This window comes from Hyla sarda, unplaced genomic scaffold, assembly GCF_029499605.1.
Source record: "Hyla sarda isolate aHylSar1 unplaced genomic scaffold, aHylSar1.hap1 scaffold_223, whole genome shotgun sequence".
NCBI lineage: Eukaryota > Metazoa > Chordata > Amphibia > Anura > Hylidae > Hyla > Hyla sarda.
The window spans coordinates 410,059-431,748 of NW_026608906.1; the positions used below are offsets into that span (position 1 = coordinate 410,059).

General features: G+C 47.8%; 7 non-coding genes across 7 annotated transcripts; all 7 read right to left on the minus strand.

Annotated features, from left to right (window-relative positions):
- Nucleotides 1-1,663: 1,663 nt before the first annotated feature.
- Nucleotides 1,664-1,854, minus strand: LOC130321010 (U2 spliceosomal RNA). The gene has a single exon (XR_008866816.1). It is a non-coding gene; the product is annotated as a U2 spliceosomal RNA (small nuclear RNA).
- Nucleotides 1,855-3,945: 2,091 nt separating this feature from the next.
- LOC130321012 (U2 spliceosomal RNA) lies at nt 3,946-4,136 on the minus strand. Its single transcript, XR_008866817.1, has one exon. It is a non-coding gene; the product is annotated as a U2 spliceosomal RNA (small nuclear RNA).
- A 2,081-nt stretch (nt 4,137-6,217) lies between these two features.
- LOC130321013 (U2 spliceosomal RNA) lies at nt 6,218-6,408 on the minus strand. Its single transcript, XR_008866818.1, has one exon. It is a non-coding gene; the product is annotated as a U2 spliceosomal RNA (small nuclear RNA).
- A 2,086-nt stretch (nt 6,409-8,494) lies between these two features.
- On the minus strand, nt 8,495-8,685 carry LOC130321014 (U2 spliceosomal RNA). Its single transcript, XR_008866819.1, has one exon. It is a non-coding gene; the product is annotated as a U2 spliceosomal RNA (small nuclear RNA).
- A 7,637-nt stretch (nt 8,686-16,322) lies between these two features.
- Nucleotides 16,323-16,513, minus strand: LOC130321016 (U2 spliceosomal RNA). Its single transcript, XR_008866821.1, has one exon. It is a non-coding gene; the product is annotated as a U2 spliceosomal RNA (small nuclear RNA).
- A 2,090-nt stretch (nt 16,514-18,603) lies between these two features.
- LOC130321017 (U2 spliceosomal RNA) lies at nt 18,604-18,794 on the minus strand. Its single transcript, XR_008866822.1, has one exon. It is a non-coding gene; the product is annotated as a U2 spliceosomal RNA (small nuclear RNA).
- A 2,091-nt stretch (nt 18,795-20,885) lies between these two features.
- LOC130321018 (U2 spliceosomal RNA) lies at nt 20,886-21,076 on the minus strand. Its single transcript, XR_008866823.1, has one exon. It is a non-coding gene; the product is annotated as a U2 spliceosomal RNA (small nuclear RNA).
- Between the last annotated feature and the right edge of the window lie 614 nt (nt 21,077-21,690).

A 21,690-nucleotide genomic window follows, 5' to 3' on the forward strand; every position in this document is an offset into this window, starting at 1 on the left:
ATCCGGGTTATTTGACAACCTATGGCGGTGATGGTTCTGCTCAGGCAGAGCAGTGCTGATGCTCCTCATAAAGCTGTCGCTGCTGTGAAGGTTCTAGGTGACATCACAAATCCCTATGGTTACATACACAACAAAGCTGGGTTGTTGTTGTTTACACTCTGCAAGGCCTGTGGAAGTGAGTGACATCATAGCACTGTAGTTCTGAGGGTTCAAGATGGATGCAAAAATCTCCTGTTGCTTCTATGAAGGCCGTAATAGACGACATCACCAAACAGCTCCATAGTCACATACACAGCAAAGGAGAGATGTTGTTTACACCTAGTGATGTCAGTGGTATTGAGTGACATCACAGCACAGTGCTAAGGCTCCTGGGCCTGGACACAGCAGCGGCTGCAATATCTCAACGGAGAATACGTTTATATCTATGTGTGTGTGTGCGCATATATATATATATATATATATATATATATATATATATATATATATATTTCTCCGCCGAAATCACTTTTAAACCCATTTCCACCTTTTTTTCCCTTCTCTTCCTCTTACTTTTTTTTCACGTTTTTTTACGTTTTTCTCCTTTTCGCCTCTTTTCTGGGCGTATTATTCTTCTTTTTCTTCTTTTTTTTCGTCTAATGCATACCCCATCAGTGCAGCAATGCTTATTCAATACCGCCAGCAGATGGAGACACTGGGGGATAATTTTCTAAGGATTTATACTGATTTTTCCTGTCTGAATTTGTCGCACAGAAAGTTGCAGGCCAAATATGTGTGACATTTCTGCGACTTTAGCTTCTAGAGCATTTTTACAACATTATACATAGGTGCTGAATACATAAAAAGCGACTGTTCAGCGACAGACAAGTCGCATCGGCTGAAAGTAGGCCAGAATGTCAGTCCATGTTGGAGCAGGTTTAGATACAGTCTAAAGCATAGATCTCAAATTCTGTGCACAGAATTTAGCAAGGGCCTCGCACCTTCTGATGCATCAGGTAGGTGCACAATAGCATAGCCTAACCCTCTGTACTTTGGTCTATATTGATGCGGGACATAGACAGCCAGCTGATGACCAATCCATTAGTGCAATGGATGGCTGGAAGCATTTGTCTTTGCCTTTGCAATACCACAGAAGCAATGCATGGTCAATGTACAGCAATGACACACCTGTGTGAACAGCCAGGAGACCCCCCCCCCCCCATGTTATGTTACATAGTTACATAGTTAGTACGGTCGAAAAAAGACATATGTCCATCAAGTTCAACCAGGGAATTAAGGGGTAGGGGTGTGGCGCGATATTGGGGAAGGGATGAGATTTTATATTTCTTCATAAGCATTAATCTTATTTTGTCAATTAGGAACATTCAGCACCCACCCGCTATCAAGGCAGCTGCCTATCATGTCATGCCCTACCTGCACAGGTGTGCTGGCTACTCAAATGATCCAATTAAGGAGGCCATTTAGTCAGCAGCAGCAGAAGTCCTGTGCCTGGACGCTCCAACAGGGGCCAGACACAAGCAGAAGCAGAAGCAGCAGAAGCAGCAGCAGCACCACCTTTTGTTTTTTGGCTGCAGCAGCAGCAGCAAGGCCCACAGGGCTGGCTAGCTGGCTAGCCAGCAAGCAGGTAGCAATGAAAGTAGGAATCTTTCTTTTTAACCCTGTAAGGGGGTGGTGCACTGTACCCGAAGATACTGCCATATCGGGTCAATGCATAGGGCGACGGAAGCAAGCTTCGAAATCGGCCCCCGTTCTCAAAAATCCATTTAATATATGGTCCCCAGATAGGGGACGTATCAGATATTAAACTGATAAGAACAGATACTACACTTGATCTTAGCCAAAAGGCCGAGAAGCGATAACCGTGAAAGGGGCGGGCCCAACAAGGTCCCCTTCATGGGCACTATCACTGCTTGCTGTCAGGGAGGCTGCCAGACAATTTTCCATGCACACTCTGGGCTGGGGGGCAGTCAACCACCAGTACACACAGCAGAACCTAAACCCATACCATTATTGCTAAGCAGCAAGACAGGGGCCCATTGCACTCCCACGGGGCCTTTTTAAATGCAATCCATAACCCGGATTTGCCAGGAACCCTTCTTACTCCTCCTACTTGCATGTGACACTGGGCTTAGGATCTGCATAGGAAACACACACACAAGCACACACCTACCTTTGTTGCCTGCAGATGCCTCCTTGGCTGTCCCCAAACGGTATCAAACCAACACCCACGGGAAGCTGTAAGCATAGAGGACATGCCTGCACCCCATTGGACTTACCTGTGTGGGTTAAATCCGGGTTATTTGACAACCTATGGCGGTGATGGTTCTGCTCAGGCAGAGCAGTGCTGATGCTCCTCATAAAGCTGTCGCTGCTGTGAAGGTTCTAGGTGACATCACAAATCCCTATGGTTACATACACAACAAAGCTGGGTTGTTGTTGTTTACACTCTGCAAGGCCTGTGGAAGTGAGTGACATCATAGCACTGTAGTTCTGAGGGTTCAAGATGGATGCAACAATCTCCTGTTGCTTCTATGAAGGCCGTAATAGACGACATCACCAAACAGCTCCATAGTCACATACACAGCAAAGGAGAGATGTTGTTTACACCTAGTGATGTCAGTGGTATTGAGTGACATCACAGCACAGTGCTAAGGCTCCTGGGCCTGGACACAGCAGCGGCTGCAATATCTCAACGGAGAATACGTTTATATCTATGTGTGTGTGTGCGCATATATATATATATATATATATATATATATATATATATATATATTTCTCCGCCGAAATCACTTTTAAACCCATTTCCACCTTTTTTTCCCTTCTCTTCCTCTTACTTTTTTTTCACGTTTTTTTACGTTTTTCTCCTTTTCGCCTCTTTTCTGGGTGTATTATTCTTCTTTTTCTTCTTTTTTTTCGTCTAATGCATACCCCATCAGTGCAGCAATGCTTATTCAATACCGCCAGCAGATGGAGACACTGGGGGATAATTTTCTAAGGATTTATACTGATTTTTCCTGTCTGAATTTGTCGCACAGAAAGTTGCAGGCCAAATATGTGTGACATTTCTGCGACTTTAGCTTCTAGAGCATTTTTACAACATTATACATAGGTGCTGAATACATAAAAAGCGACTGTTCAGCGACAGACAAGTCGCATCGGCTGAAAGTAGGCCAGAATGTCAGTCCATGTTGGAGCAGGTTTAGATACAGTCTAAAGCATAGATCTCAAAGTCTGTGCACAGAATTTAGCAAGGGCCTCGCACCTTCTGATGCATCAGGTAGGTGCACAATAGCATAGCCTAACCCTCTGTACTTTGGTCTATATTGATGCGGGACATAGACAGCCAGCTGATGACCAATCCATTAGTGCAATGGATGGCTGGAAGCATTTGTCTTTGCCTTTGCAATACCACAGAAGCAATGCATGGTCAATGTACAGCAATGACACACCTGTGTGAACAGCCAGGAGACCCCCCCCCCCCCCCCATGTTATGTTACATAGTTACATAGTTAGTACGGTCGAAAAAAGACATATGTCCATCAAGTTCAACCAGGGAATTAAGGGGTAGGGGTGTGGCGCGATATTGGGGAAGGGATGAGATTTTATATTTCTTCATAAGCATTAATCTTATTTTGTCAATTAGGAACATTCAGCACCCACCCGCTATCAAGGCAGCTGCCTATCATGTCATGCCCTACCTGCACAGGTGTGCTGGCTACTCAAATGATCCAATTAAGGAGGCCATTTAGTCAGCAGCAGCAGAAGTCCTGTGCCTGGACGCTCCAACAGGGGCCAGACACAAGCAGAAGCAGAAGCAGCAGAAGCAGCAGCAGCACCACCTTTTGTTTTTTGGCTGCAGCAGCAGCAAGGCCCACAGGGCTGGCTAGCTGGCTAGCCAGCAAGCAGGTAGCAATGAAAGTAGGAATCTTTCTTTTTAACCCTGTAAGGGGGTGGTGCACTGTACCCGAAGATACTGCCATATCGGGTCAATGCATAGGGCGACGGAAGCAAGCTTCGAAATCGGCCCCCGTTCTCAAAAATCCATTTAATATATGGTCCCCAGATAGGGGACGTATCAGATATTAAACTGATAAGAACAGATACTACACTTGATCTTAGCCAAAAGGCCGAGAAGCGATAACCGTGAAAGGGGCGGGCCCAACAAGGTCCCCTTCATGGGCACTATCACTGCTTGCTGTCAGGGAGGCTGCCAGACAATTTTCCATGCACACTCTGGGCTGGGGGGCAGTCAACCACCAGTACACACAGCAGAACCTAAACCCATACCATTATTGCTAAGCAGCAAGACAGGGGCCCATTGCACTCCCACGGGGCCTTTTTAAATGCAATCCATAACCCGGATTTGCCAGGAACCCTTCTTACTCCTCCTACTTGCATGTGACACTGGGCTTAGGATCTGCATAGGAAACACACACACAAGCACACACCTACCTTTGTTGCCTGCAGATGCCTCCTTGGCTGTCCCCAAACGGTATCAAACCAACACCCACGGGAAGCTGTAAGCATAGAGGACATGCCTGCACCCCATTGGACTTACCTGTGTGGGTTAAATCCGGGTTATTTGACAACCTATGGCGGTGATGGTTCTGCTCAGGCAGAGCAGTGCTGATGCTCCTCATAAAGCTGTCGCTGCTGTGAAGGTTCTAGGTGACATCACAAATCCCTATGGTTACATACACAACAAAGCTGGGTTGTTGTTGTTTACACTCTGCAAGGCCTGTGGAAGTGAGTGACATCATAGCACTGTAGTTCTGAGGGTTCAAGATGGATGCAACAATCTCCTGTTGCTTCTATGAAGGCCGTAATAGACAACATCACCAAACAGCTCCATAGTCACATACACAGCAAAGGAGAGATGTTGTTTACACCTAGTGATGTCAGTGGTATTGAGTGACATCACAGCACAGTGCTAAGGCTCCTGGGCCTGGACACAGCAGCGGCTGCAATATCTCAACGGAGAATACGTTTATATCTATGTGTGTGTGTGCGCATATATATATATATATATATATATATATATATATATATTTCTCCGCCGAAATCACTTTTAAACCCATTTCCACCTTTTTTTCCCTTCTCTTCCTCTTACTTTTTTTTCACGTTTTTTTACGTTTTTCTCCTTTTCGCCTCTTTTCTGGGTGTATTATTCTTCTTTTTCTTCTTTTTTTTCGTCTAATGCATACCCCATCAGTGCAGCAATGCTTATTCAATACCGCCAGCAGATGGAGACACTGGGGGATAATTTTCTAAGGATTTATACTGATTTTTCCTGTCTGAATTTGTCGCACAGAAAGTTGCAGGCCAAATATGTGTGACATTTCTGCGACTTTAGCTTCTAGAGCATTTTTACAACATTATACATAGGTGCTGAATACATAAAAAGCGACTGTTCAGCGACAGACAAGTCGCATCGGCTGAAAGTAGGCCAGAATGTCAGTCCATGTTGGAGCAGGTTTAGATACAGTCTAAAGCATAGATCTCAAAGTCTGTGCACAGAATTTAGCAAGGGCCTCGCACCTTCTGATGCATCAGGTAGGTGCACAATAGCATAGCCTAACCCTCTGTACTTTGGTCTATATTGATGCGGGACATAGACAGCCAGCTGATGACCAATCCATTAGTGCAATGGATGGCTGGAAGCATTTGTCTTTGCCTTTGCAATACCACAGAAGCAATGCATGGTCAATGTACAGCAATGACACACCTGTGTGAACAGCCAGGAGACCCCCCCCCCCCATGTTATGTTACATAGTTACATAGTTAGTACGGTCGAAAAAAGACATATGTCCATCAAGTTCAACCAGGGAATTAAGGGGTAGGGGTGTGGCGCGATATTGGGGAAGGGATGAGATTTTATATTTCTTCATAAGCATTAATCTTATTTTGTCAATTAGGAACATTCAGCACCCACCCGCTATCAAGGCAGCTGCCTATCATGTCATGCCCTACCTGCACAGGTGTGCTGGCTACTCAAATGATCCAATTAAGGAGGCCATTTAGTCAGCAGCAGCAGAAGTCCTGTGCCTGGACGCTCCAACAGGGGCCAGACACAAGCAGAAGCAGAAGCAGCAGAAGCAGCAGCAGCACCACCTTTTGTTTTTTGGCTGCAGCAGCAGCAAGGCCCACAGGGCTGGCTAGCTGGCTAGCCAGCAAGCAGGTAGCAATGAAAGTAGGAATCTTTCTTTTTAACCCTGTAAGGGGGTGGTGCACTGTACCCGAAGATACTGCCATATCGGGTCAATGCATAGGGCGACGGAAGCAAGCTTCGAAATCGGCCCCCGTTCTCAAAAATCCATTTAATATATGGTCCCCAGATAGGGGACGTATCAGATATTAAACTGATAAGAACAGATACTACACTTGATCTTAGCCAAAAGGCCGAGAAGCGATAACCGTGAAAGGGGCGGGCCCAACAAGGTCCCCTTCATGGGCACTATCACTGCTTGCTGTCAGGGAGGCTGCCAGACAATTTTCCATGCACACTCTGGGCTGGGGGGCAGTCAACCACCAGTACACACAGCAGAACCTAAACCCATACCATTATTGCTAAGCAGCAAGACAGGGGCCCATTGCACTCCCACGGGGCCTTTTTAAATGCAATCCATAACCCGGATTTGCCAGGAACCCTTCTTACTCCTCCTACTTGCATGTGACACTGGGCTTAGGATCTGCATAGGAAACACACACACAAGCACACACCTACCTTTGTTGCCTGCAGATGCCTCCTTGGCTGTCCCCAAACGGTATCAAACCAACACCCACGGGAAGCTGTAAGCATAGAGGACATGCCTGCACCCCATTGGACTTACCTGTGTGGGTTAAATCCGGGTTATTTGACAACCTATGGCGGTGATGGTTCTGCTCAGGCAGAGCAGTGCTGATGCTCCTCATAAAGCTGTCGCTGCTGTGAAGGTTCTAGGTGACATCACAAATCCCTATGGTTACATACACAACAAAGCTGGGTTGTTGTTGTTTACACTCTGCAAGGCCTGTGGAAGTGAGTGACATCATAGCACTGTAGTTCTGAGGGTTCAAGATGGATGCAACAATCTCCTGTTGCTTCTATGAAGGCCGTAATAGACGACATCACCAAACAGCTCCATAGTCACATACACAGCAAAGGAGAGATGTTGTTTACACCTAGTGATGTCAGTGGTATTGAGTGACATCACAGCACAGTGCTAAGGCTCCTGGGCCTGGACACAGCAGCGGCTGCAATATCTCAACGGAGAATACGTTTATATCTATGTGTGTGTGTGCGCATATATATATATATATATATATATATATATATATATATATATATATATTTCTCCGCCGAAATCACTTTTAAACCCATTTCCACCTTTTTTTCCCTTCTCTTCCTCTTACTTTTTTTTCACGTTTTTTTACGTTTTTCTCCTTTTCGCCTCTTTTCTGGGCGTATTATTCTTCTTTTTCTTCTTTTTTTTCGTCTAATGCATACCCCATCAGTGCAGCAATGCTTATTCAATACCGCCAGCAGATGGAGACACTGGGGGATAATTTTCTAAGGATTTATACTGATTTTTCCTGTCTGAATTTGTCGCACAGAAAGTTGCAGGCCAAATATGTGTGACATTTCTGCGACTTTAGCTTCTAGAGCATTTTTACAACATTATACATAGGTGCTGAATACATAAAAAGCGACTGTTCAGCGACAGACAAGTCGCATCGGCTGAAAGTAGGCCAGAATGTCAGTCCATGTTAGAGCAGGTTTAGATACAGTCTAAAGCATAGATCTCAAAGTCTGTGCACAGAATTTAGCAAGGGCCTCGCACCTTCTGATGCATCAGGTAGGTGCACAATAGCATAGCCTAACCCTCTGTACTTTGGTCTATATTGATGCGGGACATAGACAGCCAGCTGATGACCAATCCATTAGTGCAATGGATGGCTGGAAGCATTTGTCTTTGCCTTTGCAATACCACAGAAGCAATGCATGGTCAATGTACAGCAATGACACACCTGTGTGAACAGCCAGGAGACCCCCCCCCCCCCATGTTATGTTACATAGTTACATAGTTAGTACGGTCGAAAAAAGACATATGTCCATCAAGTTCAACCAGGGAATTAAGGGGTAGGGGTGTGGCGCGATATTGGGGAAGGGATGAGATTTTATATTTCTTCATAAGCATTAATCTTATTTTGTCAATTAGGAACATTCAGCACCCACCCGCTATCAAGGCAGCTGCCTATCATGTCATGCCCTACCTGCACAGGTGTGCTGGCTACTCAAATGATCCAATTAAGGAGGCCATTTAGTCAGCAGCAGCAGAAGTCCTGTGCCTGGACGCTCCAACAGGGGCCAGACACAAGCAGAAGCAGCAGAAGCAGCAGCAGCACCACCTTTTGTTTTTTGGCTGCAGCAGCAGCAAGGCCCACAGGGCTGGCTAGCTGGCTAGCCAGCAAGCAGGTAGCAATGAAAGTAGGAATCTTTCTTTTTAACCCTGTAAGGGGGTGGTGCACTGTACCCGAAGATACTGCCATATCGGGTCAATGCATAGGGCGACGGAAGCAAGCTTCGAAATCGGCCCCCGTTCTCAAAAATCCATTTAATATATGGTCCCCAGATAGGGGACGTATCAGATATTAAACTGATAAGAACAGATACTACACTTGATCTTAGCCAAAAGGCCGAGAAGCGATAACCGTGAAAGGGGCGGGCCCAACAAGGTCCCCTTCATGGGCACTATCACTGCTTGCTGTCAGGGAGGCTGCCAGACAATTTTCCATGCACACTCTGGGCTGGGGGGCAGTCAACCACCAGTACACACAGCAGAACCTAAACCCATACCATTATTGCTAAGCAGCAAGACAGGGGCCCATTGCACTCCCACGGGGCCTTTTTAAATGCAATCCATAACCCGGATTTGCCAGGAACCCTTCTTACTCCTCCTACTTGCATGTGACACTGGGCTTAGGATCTGCATAGGAAACACACACACAAGCACACACCTACCTTTGTTGCCTGCAGATGCCTCCTTGGCTGTCCCCAAACGGTATCAAACCAACACCCACGGGAAGCTGTAAGCATAGAGGACATGCCTGCACCCCATTGGACTTACCTGTGTGGGTTAAATCCGGGTTATTTGACAACCTATGGCGGTGATGGTTCTGCTCAGGCAGAGCAGTGCTGATGCTCCTCATAAAGCTGTCGCTGCTGTGAAGGTTCTAGGTGACATCACAAATCCCTATGGTTACATACACAACAAAGCTGGGTTGTTGTTGTTTACACTCTGCAAGGCCTGTGGAAGTGAGTGACATCATAGCACTGTAGTTCTGAGGGTTCAAGATGGATGCAACAATCTCCTGTTGCTTCTATGAAGGCCGTAATAGACGACATCACCAAACAGCTCCATAGTCACATACACAGCAAAGGAGAGATGTTGTTTACACCTAGTGATGTCAGTGGTATTGAGTGACATCACAGCACAGTGCTAAGGCTCCTGGGCCTGGACACAGCAGCGGCTGCAATATCTCAACGGAGAATACGTTTATATCTATGTGTGTGTGTGCGCATATATATATATATATATATATATATATATATATTTCTCCGCCGAAATCACTTTTAAACCCATTTCCACCTTTTTTTCCCTTCTCTTCCTCTTACTTTTTTTTCACGTTTTTTTACGTTTTTCTCCTTTTCGCCTCTTTTCTGGGCGTATTATTCTTCTTTTTCTTCTTTTTTTTCGTCTAATGCATACCCCATCAGTGCAGCAATGCTTATTCAATACCGCCAGCAGATGGAGACACTGGGGGATAATTTTCTAAGGATTTATACTGATTTTTCCTGTCTGAATTTGTCGCACAGAAAGTTGCAGGCCAAATATGTGTGACATTTCTGCGACTTTAGCTTCTAGAGCATTTTTACAACATTATACATAGGTGCTTGTTACGCCGAGCGCTCCGGGTCCCCGCTCCTCCCCGGAGCGCTCGCTACACTTCCCTCACTGCAGCGCCCCGGTCGGTTCCACGGACCCGGGGCGCTGCGTTACCACCTCCGGCCGGGATGCGATTCGCGATGCGGGTAGCGCCCGCTCGCGATGCGCACCCCGGCTCCCGTACCTTACTCGCTCCCCGTCAGTTCTGTCCCGGCGCGCGCGGCCCCGCTCCCTAGGGCGCGCGCGCGCCGGGTCTTTGCGATTTAAAGGGCCACTGCACCGCTGATTGGTGCAGTGGTTCCAATTAGTGTTTACACCTGTGCACTTCCCTATATCACCTCACTTCCCCTTCACTCCCTCGCCGGATCTTGTTGCCCTAGTGCCAGTGAAAGCGTTCCTTGTGTGTTCCTTGCCTGTGATTCCAGACCTTCTGCCGTTGCCCCTGACTACGATCCTTGCTGCCTGCCCCGACCTTCTGCTACGTCCGACCTTGCTTCTGTCTACTCCCTTGTACCGCGCCTATCTTCAGCAGCCAGAGAGGTTGAGCCGTTGCTAGGGGATACGACCTGGTCACTACCGCCGCAGCAAGACCATCCCGCTTTGCGGCGGGCTCTGGTGAAAACCAGTAGTGACTTAGAACCGATCCTCTAGCACGGTCCACGCCAATCCCTCTCTGGCACAGAGGATCCACTACCTGCCAGCCGGCATCGTGACAGTAGATCCGGCCATGGATCCCGCTGAAGTTCCTCTGCCAGTTGTCGCTGACCTCACCACGGTGGTCGCCCAGCAGTCACAACAGATTGCGCAACAAGGCCAACAGCTGTCTCAACTGACTGTTATGCTACAACAGTTACTACCACAGCTCCAGCAATCATCTCCTCCGCCAGCTCCTGTACCTCCTCCGCAGCGAGTGGCCGCTTCTGGAATACGACTATCCTTGCCGGATAAATTTGATGGGGACTCTAAGTTTTGCCGTGGCTTTCTTTCCCAATGTTCATTACACTTGGAGATGATGTCGGACCAGTTCCCCACTGAAAGGTCTAAGGTGGCTTTCGTAGTCAGCCTGCTGTCTGGAAAAGCCCTGGCTTGGGCCACACCGCTCTGGGACCGCAATGACCCCGTCACTGCCTCTGTACACTCCTTCTTCTCGGAAATTCGAAGTGTCTTTGAGGAACCTGCCCGAGCCTCTTCTGCTGAGACTGCCCTGTTGAACCTGGTCCAGGGTAATTCTTCCGTTGGCGAGTATGCCGTACAGTTCCGTACCCTTGCTTCAGAATTATCCTGGAATAATGAGGCACTCTGCGCGACCTTTAAAAAAGGCCTATCCAGCAACATTAAAGATGTTCTGGCCGCACGAGAAATCCCTGCTAACCTACATGAACTCATCCATCTTGCCACTCGCATTGACATGCGTTTTTCCGAACGGCGTCAGGAGCTCCGCCAGGATATGGACTCTGTTCGCACGAGGCGTTTCTTCTCCCCGGCTCCTCTCTCCTCTGGTCCCCTGCAATCTGTTCCTGTGCCTCCCGCCGTGGAGGCTATGCAGGTCGACCGGTCTCGCCTGACACCCCAAGAGAGGACACGACGCCGCATGGAGAATCTCTGCCTGTACTGTGCTAGTACCGAACACTTCCTGAAGGATTGTCCTATCCGTCCTCCCCGCCTGGAAAGACGTCCGCTGACTCCGCACAAAAGTGAGACAGTCCTTGATGTCTACTCTGCTTCTCCACGTCTTACTGTGCCTGTGCGGATGTCTGCCTCTGCCTTCTCCTTCTCTGCTGTGGCCTTCTTGGACTCTGGATCTGCAGGAAATTTCATCTTAGCCTCTCTCGTCAACAGGTTCAACATCCCGGTGACCAGTCTCGCCAGACCCCTCTACATCAATTGTGTAAACAATGAAAGATTGGACTGTACTATACGTTTCCGCACGGAGCCCCTTCTAATGTGCATCGGATCTCATCACGAGAGGATTGAACTGTTGGTCCTCCCCAATTGCACTTCTGAAATCCTTCTTGGACTTCCCTGGCTTCAACTCCATTCCCCAATCCTGGATTGGTCCACTGGGGAGATCAAGAGTTGGGGGCCCTCTTGTTCCAAGGACTGCTTAAAACCGGTTCCCAGTAAACCTTGCCGTGTCCCTGTGCTTCCTCATGTAACCGGTCTCCCTAAGGCCTATATGGACTTTGCGGACGTTTTTTGCAAAAAACAAGCTGAGACTCTACCTCCTCACAGGCCTTATGATTGTCCCATTGACCTCCTCCCGGGCACTACTCCACCCCGGGGCAGAATCTATCCTCTGTCCGTCCCAGAGACTCTTGCCATGTCTGAATACGTCCAAGAAAATTTAAAAAAGGGCTTTATCCGTAAATCCTCCTCTCCTGCCGGAGCCGGATTTTTCTTTGTGTCCAAAAAAGATGGCTCTCTACGTCCTTGCATTGACTACCGCGGTCTTAATAAAATCACGGTTAAGAACCGCTACCCCCTACCCCTCATCTCTGAACTCTTTGATCGTCTCCAAGGTGCCCATATTTTTACCAAACTGGACTTAAGAGGTGCTTATAATCTCATCCGCATCAGAGAGGGGGATGAATGGAAAACGGCATTTAACACCAGAGATGGACACTTTGAGTATCTGGTCATGCCCTTTGGTCTATGCAACGCCCCTGCCGTCTTCCAAGACTTTGTTAATGAAATTTTTCGTGATCTACTATACTCCTGTGTTGTTGTATATCTGGACGATATCCTGATTTTTTCTGCCAATCTTGAAGAACACCGCCAGCATGTCCGTATGGTTCTTCAGAGACTTCGTGATAATCAACTCTATGCCAAAATAGAGAAATGTCTGTTTGAATGCCAATCTCTTCCTTTTCTAGGATACTTGGTCTCTGGCCAGGGACTACAAATGGACCCAGATAAACTCTCTGCCGTCTTAGATTGGCCACGCCCCTCCGGACTCCGTGCCATCCAACGTTTTTTGGGGTTCGCCAATTATTACAGGCAATTTATTCCACATTTTTCTACCATTGTGGCTCCTATTGTGGCTTTAACAAAAAAAAATGCCGATCCCAAGTCTTGGCCTCCTCAAGCGGAAGACGCCTTTAAACGACTCAAGTCTGCCTTTTCTTCGGCTCCCGTGCTCTCCAGACCTGACCCATCTAAACCCTTCCTATTGGAGGTTGATGCCTCCTCAGTGGGAGCTGGAGCTGTCCTTCTACAAAAAAACTCTTCCGGGCATGCTGTTACTTGTGGTTTTTTCTCCAGGACCTTCTCTCCGGCGGAGAGGAACTACTCCATCGGGGATCGAGAGCTTCTAGCCATTAAATTAGCACTTGAGGAATGGAGGCATCTGCTGGAGGGATCAAGATTTCCAGTTATTATTTACACCGATCACAAGAACCTCTCCTACCTCCAGTCTGCCCAACGGCTGAATCCTCGTCAGGCCAGGTGGTCTCTGTTCTTTGCCCGATTTAATTTTGAAATTGAACTCTCTCCTCAACACATCATTCCTCCTGACTGCCTGATTTCCACTTCTCCAGCCTCCATCAGGCAAACTCCTCCAGGAAAGACCTTTGTTTCTCCACGCCAACGCCTTGGGATCCTCAAATGGGGTCACTCCTCCCATCTCGCAGGTCATGCGGGCATCAAGAAATCTGTGCAACTCATCTCTCGCTTCTATTGGTGGCCGACTCTAGAGACTGATGTGGTGGACTTTGTGCGAGCCTGCACTATCTGTGCCCGGGATAAGACTCCTCGCCAGAAGCCCGCTGGTTTTCTTCATCCTCTACCTGTCCCCGAACAACCTTGGTCTCTGATTGGTATGGATTTTATTACTGACTTACCCCCATCCCATGGCAACACTGTTATTTGGGTGGTCGTTGATCGATTCTCCAAAATGGCACATTTCATCCCTCTTCCTGGTCTTCCTTCAGCGCCTCAGTTGGCTAAACAATTTTTTGTACACATTTTTCGTCTTCACGGGTTGCCTACACAGATCGTCTCGGATAGAGGCGTCCAATTTGTGTCTAAATTCTGGAGGGCTCTCTGTAAACAACTCAAGATTAAATTAAATTTTTCTTCTGCATACCATCCTCAATCCAATGGACAAGTAGAGAGAATTAACCAGATCTTGGGTGACTATTTACGACATTTTGTTTCCTCCCGCCAGGATGACTGGGCAGATCTTCTACCTTGGGCCGAATTCTCGTATAATTTCAGAATCTCTGAATCTTCCTCCAAATCTCCGTTTTTCGTGGTGTACGGCCGTCACCCTCTTCCCCCCCTCCCTACCCCCTTGCCCTCTGGTCTGCCCGCTGTGGATGAAATTTCTCGTGATCTTTCCACCATATGGAAAGAGACCCAAAATTCTCTCTTACAGGCTTCTTCTCGCATGAAGAGATTCGCAGATAAGAAAAGAAGAGCTCCTCCCATTTTTTCCCCTGGAGACAAGGTATGGCTCTCCGCTAAATATGTCCGTTTCCGTGTCCCGAGCTATAAGTTGGGACCACGCTATCTTGGTCCTTTTAAAGTTTTGTGTCAAATTAATCCTGTCTCTTACAAACTTCTTCTTCCTCCTTCTCTTCGTATCCCTAATGCCTTTCACGTCTCTCTTCTTAAACCTCTCATCCTCAACCGTTTTTCTCCTAAATCTGTTCCTCCCACTCCTGTTTCCGGCTCCTCGGACATCTTCTCTGTCAAAGAGATTTTGGCCTCTAAAAAGGTCAGGGGAAGAACTTTTTTTTTAGTGGATTGGGAGGGTTGTGGTCCAGAAGAGAGGTCCTGGGAACCTGAGGACAATATCCTGGACAAAAGTCTGATCCTCAGGTTCTCAGGCCCCAAGAAGAGGGGGAGACCCAAGGGGGGGGGTACTGTTACGCCGAGCGCTCCGGGTCCCCGCTCCTCCCCGGAGCGCTCGCTACACTTCCCTCACTGCAGCGCCCCGGTCGGTTCCACGGACCCGGGGCGCTGCGTTACCACCTCCGGCCGGGATGCGATTCGCGATGCGGGTAGCGCCCGCTCGCGATGCGCACCCCGGCTCCCGTACCTTACTCGCTCCCCGTCAGTTCTGTCCCGGCGCGCGCGGCCCCGCTCCCTAGGGCGCGCGCGCGCCGGGTCTTTGCGATTTAAAGGGCCACTGCACCGCTGATTGGTGCAGTGGTTCCAATTAGTGTTTACACCTGTGCACTTCCCTATATCACCTCACTTCCCCTTCACTCCCTCGCCGGATCTTGTTGCCCTAGTGCCAGTGAAAGCGTTCCTTGTGTGTTCCTTGCCTGTGATTCCAGACCTTCTGCCGTTGCCCCTGACTACGATCCTTGCTGCCTGCCCCGACCTTCTGCTACGTCCGACCTTGCTTCTGTCTACTCCCTTGTACCGCGCCTATCTTCAGCAGCCAGAGAGGTTGAGCCGTTGCTAGGGGATACGACCTGGTCACTACCGCCGCAGCAAGACCATCCCGCTTTGCGGCGGGCTCTGGTGAAAACCAGTAGTGACTTAGAACCGATCCTCTAGCACGGTCCACGCCAATCCCTCTCTGGCACAGAGGATCCACTACCTGCCAGCCGGCATCGTGACAGTGCTGAATACATAAAAAGCGACTGTTCAGCGACAGACAAGTCGCATCGGCTGAAAGTAGGCCAGAATGTCAGTCCATGTTGGAGCAGGTTTAGATACAGTCTAAAGCATAGATCTCAAAGTCTGTGCACAGAATTTAGCAAGGGCCTCGCACCTTCTGATGCATCAGGTAGGTGCACAATAGCATAGCCTAACCCTCTGTACTTTGGTCTATAATGATGCGGGACATAGACAGCCAGCTGATGACCAATCCATTAGTGCAATGGATGGCTGGAAGCATTTGTCTTTGCCTTTGCAATACCACAGAAGCAATGCATGGTCAATGTACAGCAATGACACACCTGTGTGAACAGCCAGGAGACCCCCCCCCCCCATGTTATGTTACATAGTTACATAGTTAGTACGGTCGAAAAAAGACATATGTCCATCAAGTTCAACCAGGGAATTAAGGGGTAGGGGTGTGGCGCGATATTGGGGAAGGGATGAGATTTTATATTTCTTCATAAGCATTAATCTTATTTTGTCAATTAGGAACATTCAGCACCCACCCGCTATCAAGGCAGCTGCCTATCATGTCATGCCCTACCTGCACAGGTGTGCTGGCTACTCAAATGATCCAATTAAGGAGGCCATTTAGTCAGCAGCAGCAGAAGTCCTGTGCCTGGACACTCCAACAGGGGCCAGACACAAGCAGAAGCAGAAGCAGCAGAAGCAGCAGCAGCACCACCTTTTGTTTTTTGGCTGCAGCAGCAGCAAGGCCCACAGGGCTGGCTAGCCAGCAAGCAGGTAGCAATGAAAGTAGGAATCTTTCTTTTTAACCCTGTAAGGGGGTGGTGCACTGTACCCGAAGATACTGCCATATCGGGTCAATGCATAGGGCGACGGAAGCAAGCTTCGAAATCGGCCCCCGTTCTCAAAAATCCATTTAATATATGGTCCCCAGATAGGGGACGTATCAGATATTAAACTGATAAGAACAGATACTACACTTGATCTTAGCCAAAAGGCCGAGAAGCGATAACCGTGAAAGGGGCGGGCCCAACAAGGTCCCCTTCATGGGCACTATCACTGCTTGCTGTCAGGGAGGCTGCCAGACAATTTTCCATGCACACTCTGGGCTGGGGGGCAGTCAACCACCAGTACACACAGCAGAACCTAAACCCATACCATTATTGCTAAGCAGCAAGACAGGGGCCCATTGCACTCCCACGGGGCCTTTTTAAATGCAATCCATAACCCGGATTTGCCAGGAACCCTTCTTACTCCTCCTACTTGCATGTGACACTGGGCTTAGGATCTGCATAGGAAACACACACACAAGCACACACCTACCTTTGTTGCCTGCAGATGCCTCCTTGGCTGTCCCCAAACGGTATCAAACCAACACCCACGGGAAGCTGTAAGCATAGAGGACATGCCTGCACCCCATTGGACTTACCTGTGTGGGTTAAATCCGGGTTATTTGACAACCTATGGCGGTGATGGTTCTGCTCAGGCAGAGCAGTGCTGATGCTCCTCATAAAGCTGTCGCTGCTGTGAAGGTTCTAGGTGACATCACAAATCCCTATGGTTACATACACAACAAAGCTGGGTTGTTGTTGTTTACACTCTGCAAGGCCTGTGGAAGTGAGTGACATCATAGCACTGTAGTTCTGAGGGTTCAAGATGGATGCAACAATCTCCTGTTGCTTCTATGAAGGCCGTAATAGACGACATCACCAAACAGCTCCATAGTCACATACACAGCAAAGGAGAGATGTTGTTTACACCTAGTGATGTCAGTGGTATTGAGTGACATCACAGCACAGTGCTAAGGCTCCTGGGCCTGGACACAGCAGCGGCTGCAATATCTCAACGGAGAATACGTTTATATCTATGTGTGTGTGTGCGCATATATATATATATATATATATATATATATATATATATATATATATATTTCTCCGCCGAAATCACTTTTAAACCCATTTCCACCTTTTTTTCCCTTCTCTTCCTCTTACTTTTTTTTCACGTTTTTTTACGTTTTTCTCCTTTTCGCCTCTTTTCTGGGCGTATTATTCTTCTTTTTCTTCTTTTTTTTCGTCTAATGCATACCCCATCAGTGCAGCAATGCTTATTCAATACCGCCAGCAGATGGAGACACTGGGGGATAATTTTTTAAGGATTTATACTGATTTTTCCTGTCTGAATTTGTCGCACAGAAAGTTGCAGGCCAAATATGTGTGACATTTCTGCGACTTTAGCTTCTAGAGCATTTTTACAACATTATACATAGGTGCTGAATACATAAAAAGCGACTGTTCAGCGACAGACAAGTCGCATCGGCTGAAAGTAGGCCAGAATGTCAGTCCATGTTGGAGCAGGTTTAGATACAGTCTAAAGCATAGATCTCAAAGTCTGTGCACAGAATTTAGCAAGGGCCTCGCACCTTCTGATGCATCAGGTAGGTGCACAATAGCATAGCCTAACCCTCTGTACTTTGGTCTATATTGATGCGGGACATAGACAGCCAGCTGATGACCAATCCATTAGTGCAATGGATGGCTGGAAGCATTTGTCTTTGCCTTTGCAATACCACAGAAGCAATGCATGGTCAATGTACAGCAATGACACACCTGTGTGAACAGCCAGGAGACCCCCCCCCCCATGTTATGTTACATAGTTACATAGTTAGTACGGTCGAAAAAAGACATATGTCCATCAAGTTCAACCAGGGAATTAAGGGGTAGGGGTGTGGCGCGATATTGGGGAAGGGATGAGATTTTATATTTCTTCATAAGCATTAATCTTATTTTGTCAATTAGGAACATTCAGCACCCACCCGCTATCAAGGCAGCTGCCTATCATGTCATGCCCTACCTGCACAGGTGTGCTGGCTACTCAAATGATCCAATTAAGGAGGCCATTTAGTCAGCAGCAGCAGAAGTCCTGTGCCTGGACGCTCCAACAGGGGCCAGACACAAGCAGAAGCAGAAGCAGCAGAAGCAGCAGCAGCACCACCTTTTGTTTTTTGGCTGCAGCAGCAGCAAGGCCCACAGGGCTGGCTAGCTGGCTAGCCAGCAAGCAGGTAGCAATGAAAGTAGGAATCTTTCTTTTTAACCCTGTAAGGGGGTGGTGCACTGTACCCGAAGATACTGCCATATCGGGTCAATGCATAGGGCGACGGAAGCAAGCTTCGAAATCGGCCCCCGTTCTCAAAAATCCATTTAATATATGGTCCCCAGATAGGGGACGTATCAGATATTAAACTGATAAGAACAGATACTACACTTGATCTTAGCCAAAAGGCCGAGAAGCGATAACCGTGAAAGGGGCGGGCCCAACAAGGTCCCCTTCATGGGCACTATCACTGCTTGCTGTCAGGGAGGCTGCCAGACAATTTTCCATGCACACTCTGGGCTGGGGGGCAGTCAACCACCAGTACACACAGCAGAACCTAAACCCATACCATTATTGCTAAGCAGCAAGACAGGGGCCCATTGCACTCCCACGGGGCCTTTTTAAATGCAATCCATAACCCGGATTTGCCAGGAACCCTTCTTACTCCTCCTACTTGCATGTGACACTGGGCTTAGGATCTGCATAGGAAACACACACACAAGCACACACCTACCTTTGTTGCCTGCAGATGCCTCCTTGGCTGTCCCCAAACGGTATCAAACCAACACCCACGGGAAGCTGTAAGCATAGAGGACATGCCTGCACCCCATTGGACTTACCTGTGTGGGTTAAATCCGGGTTATTTGACAACCTATGGCGGTGATGGTTCTGCTCAGGCAGAGCAGTGCTGATGCTCCTCATAAAGCTGTCGCTGCTGTGAAGGTTCTAGGTGACATCACAAATCCCTATGGTTACATACACAACAAAGCTGGGTTGTTGTTGTTTACACTCTGCAAGGCCTGTGGAAGTGAGTGACATCATAGCACTGTAGTTCTGAGGGTTCAAGATGGATGCAACAATCTCCTGTTGCTTCTATGAAGGCCGTAATAGACGACATCACCAAACAGCTCCATAGTCACATACACAGCAAAGGAGAGATGTTGTTTACACCTAGTGATGTCAGTGGTATTGAGTGACATCACAGCACAGTGCTAAGGCTCCTGGGCCTGGACACAGCAGCGGCTGCAATATCTCAACGGAGAATACGTTTATATCTATGTGTGTGTGTGCGCATATATATATATATATATATATATATATATATATATATATATATATATTTCTCCGCCGAAATCACTTTTAAACCCATTTCCACCTTTTTTTCCCTTCTCTTCCTCTTACTTTTTTTTCACGTTTTTTTACGTTTTTCTCCTTTTCGCCTCTTTTCTGGGCGTATTATTCTTCTTTTTCTTCTTTTTTTTCGTCTAATGCATACCCCATCAGTGCAGCAATGCTTATTCAATACCGCCAGCAGATGGAGACACTGGGGGATAATTTTTTAAGGATTTATACTGATTTTTCCTGTCTGAATTTGTCGCACAGAAAGTTGCAGGCCAAATATGTGTGACATTTCTGCGACTTTAGCTTCTAGAGCATTTTTACAACATTATACATAGGTGCTGAATACATAAAAAGCGACTGTTCAGCGACAGACAAGTCGCATCGGCTGAAAGTAGGCCAGAATGTCAGTCCATGTTGGAGCAGGTTTAGATACAGTCTAAAGCATAGATCTCAAAGTCTGTGCACAGAATTTAGCAAGGGCCTCGCACCTTCTGATGCATCAGGTAGGTGCACAATAGCATAGCCTAACCCTCTGTACTTTGGTCTATATTGATGCGGGACATAGACAGCCAGCTGATGACCAATCCATTAGTGCAATGGATGGCTGGAAGCATTTGTCTTTGCCTTTGCAATACCACAGAAGCAATGCATGGTCAATGTACAGCAATGACACACCTGTGTGAACAGCCAGGAGACCCCCCCCCCCCATGTTATGTTACATAGTTACATAGTTAGTACGGTCGAAAAAAGACATATGTCCATCAAGTTCAACCAGGGAATTAAGGGGTAGGGGTGTGGCGCGATATTGGGGAAGGGATGAGATTTTATATTTCTTCATAAGCATTAATCTTATTTTGTCAATTAGGAACATTCAGCACCCACCCGCTATCAAGGCAGCTGCCTATCATGTCATGCCCTACCTGCACAGGTGTGCTGGCTACTCAAATGATCCAATTAAGGAGGCCATTTAGTCAGCAGCAGCAGAAGTCCTGTGCCTGGACGCTCCAACAGGGGCCAGACACAAGCAGAAGCAGAAGCAGCAGAAGCAGCAGCAGCACCACCTTTTGTTTTTTGGCTGCAGCAGCAGCAAGGCCCACAGGGCTGGCTAGCTGGCTAGCCAGCAAGCAGGTAGCAATGAAAGTAGGAATCTTTCTTTTTAACCCTGTAAGGGGGTGGTGCACTGTACCCGAAGATACTGCCATATCGGGTCAATGCATAGGGCGACGGAAGCAAGCTTCGAAATCGGCCCCCGTTCTCAAAAATCCATTTAATATATGGTCCCCAGATAGGGGACGTATCAGATATTAAACTGATAAGAACAGATACTACACTTGATCTTAGCCAAAAGGCCGAGAAGCGATAACCGTGAAAGGGGCGGGCCCAACAAGGTCCCCTTCATGGGCACTATCACTGCTTGCTGTCAGGGAGGCTGCCAGACAATTTTCCATGCACACTCTGGGCTGGGGGGCAGTCAACCACCAGTACACACAGCAGAACCTAAACCCATACCATTATTGCTAAGCAGCAAGACAGGGGCCCATTGCACTCCCACGGGGCCTTTTTAAATGCAATCCATAACCCGGATTTGCCAGGAACCCTTCTTACTCCTCCTACTTGCATGTGACACTGGGCTTAGGATCTGCATAGGAAACACACACACAAGCACACACCTACCTTTGTTGCCTGCAGATGCCTCCTTGGCTGTCCCCAAACGGTATCAAACCAACACCCACGGGAAGCTGTAAGCATAGAGGACATGCCTGCACCCCATTGGACTTACCTGTGTGGGTTAAATCCGGGTTATTTGACAACCTATGGCGGTGATGGTTCTGCTCAGGCAGAGCAGTGCTGATGCTCCTCATAAAGCTGTCGCTGCTGTGAAGGTTCTAGGTGACATCACAAATCCCTATGGTTACATACACAACAAAGCTGGGTTGTTGTTGTTTACACTCTGCAAGGCCTGTGGAAGTGAGTG